Source organism: Nannospalax galili, unplaced genomic scaffold, assembly GCF_000622305.1.
Source record: "Nannospalax galili isolate Female #2095 unplaced genomic scaffold, S.galili_v1.0 scaffold666, whole genome shotgun sequence".
Lineage (NCBI taxonomy): Eukaryota > Metazoa > Chordata > Mammalia > Rodentia > Spalacidae > Nannospalax > Nannospalax galili.
The window spans coordinates 4,588,417-4,590,130 of record NW_008356473.1 but is presented as its reverse complement, the minus strand read 5'-3'; positions in this window follow the sequence as shown (position 1 = coordinate 4,590,130).

The following is a 1,714-nucleotide window of genomic DNA, read 5'->3' as shown; positions in this document are numbered from 1 at the left end:
TAAATGAACCACATTTTCATTATCCACTCATCAATTGAGGGACACTTAGGTTGCTTCCATCTTTTAGCTATTGTTAAAAGAGCAGCAACAAACATGGATGTACAAGTGTCTCTGAAACAGGACGAGTTCTTCGGGTATATGCCAAGGAATGGTATAACTGGGTTAAATGGTAGGTTCATTTGTAGTTTTTTAAGAGTTCTCCACACTGCTTTCCATAGGGGTTGAACCAGTTTACAGTTCCACCAGCAGTGGATGAGTGTTCCCCTTTCCCCACATCCTTTCCAAGATTTGGTATAATTTGTTCTCTTGATCTTAGCCAGTCTGACTGGGGTAAGATGAAATCTTAAAGCAGTTTTAATTTGCATTTCCTGAATTACTAGTGATGTTGAACACCTTTTAAGATGTTTCTTACCCATCTTTACTTCTTTTGAGAACTCTCCTCTTCATCTCCTTAGCGTATCTTTTAAATGGGTTGCTTTTAGTCTTGATTCTCTGTTTTTTGAGTTCGTTATATATTCTGAATATTAAACCTCTGTCTGATGTGTCATTGGTAAAGATTTTCTCCCATTCTGTGGGCTTTCTGATTGCTTCCTTGGTTGCCTCCTTTGATGTACAGAAGCTGTTTAGTTTAATGAGGTCCCATTTGTTAATTCTTGCCCTTGTTTCCTGAGCGATTGATAAAGTTTAGAAAATCCTTTCCTACACCTATATCTTGTAGGTTTTTCCCAAGGTTTTCTTCTAACAGTTTCAGAGTTTCAGGCTTTACATTGAGGCCTTTGATCCATTTGGAACTGACTTTCGTGCAAGGTGAAAGATAGGAATTTTAGTTTCATTCTTCTACTCTTCTGCAGGTGGAGATCCAGTTTTGCCAGCACCATTTGCTGAACATGCTGTCTTTCCTCCAGTGAACATTCTTGGCTCCTTTGTCAAATATCAGGTAGCTAAAGTCATATTTACTCACATTTGGGTCTTTAATTTTTGTTCCATTGATCTATGGGTCTATTTTTGTGCCAGTACCATGTTGTTTTTATGACTATAGCTCTGTAATACAGATGAAAATCTGGTATAGTAATCTACCCGGCATTGCTCTTAGTGCTTAGGTTGTTTCGGCTATCTGAGGTCTTTTGTGCTTCCATATGAATCTTAGGACTGTTTTTTCGAATTCTGTGAAAAATGTCATGGGGATTTTGATTGGCATTGCATTGAATCTATATATGACTCTTGGTAGGATGGTCATTTTCACAATATTAATTCTTCCAATCCATGAGCATGGGAGGTCCTTCCATCGTCTGATGTCTTCCTCAATCTCTTTCTTTAAAGATTTAAAATTTTCATTGTAGAGGTCTTTAATGTCTTTGGTCAGGTTTATTGCAAGATATTTTAATTTTTTTTCAGCTACTGTGAAAGGGAGTGTTTCCATGTGTTCCTTCTCTGATTGCTTGTTATTGGTATATAGAAAAGCTACAGGCTTTTGTAGGTTAATTTTTGTAACCTGCCACTTTCTGAACATGTTAATAATTTCTAGGAGTTTTCTGGTGGAATCTTTGGTGTCTCTCAGATATAATATCAAATCATCTGCAAAAAGGGATAATTTGATCTCTTCTTTTCCAATTATTACTCCTTTAATTTCCTTCTCTTGTCTTATTTCTCTAGTTAGAGTTTCAAGCACTATATTGAAAAGGAATGGAGTAAGTAGACAGCCTTGTCTGGTTCA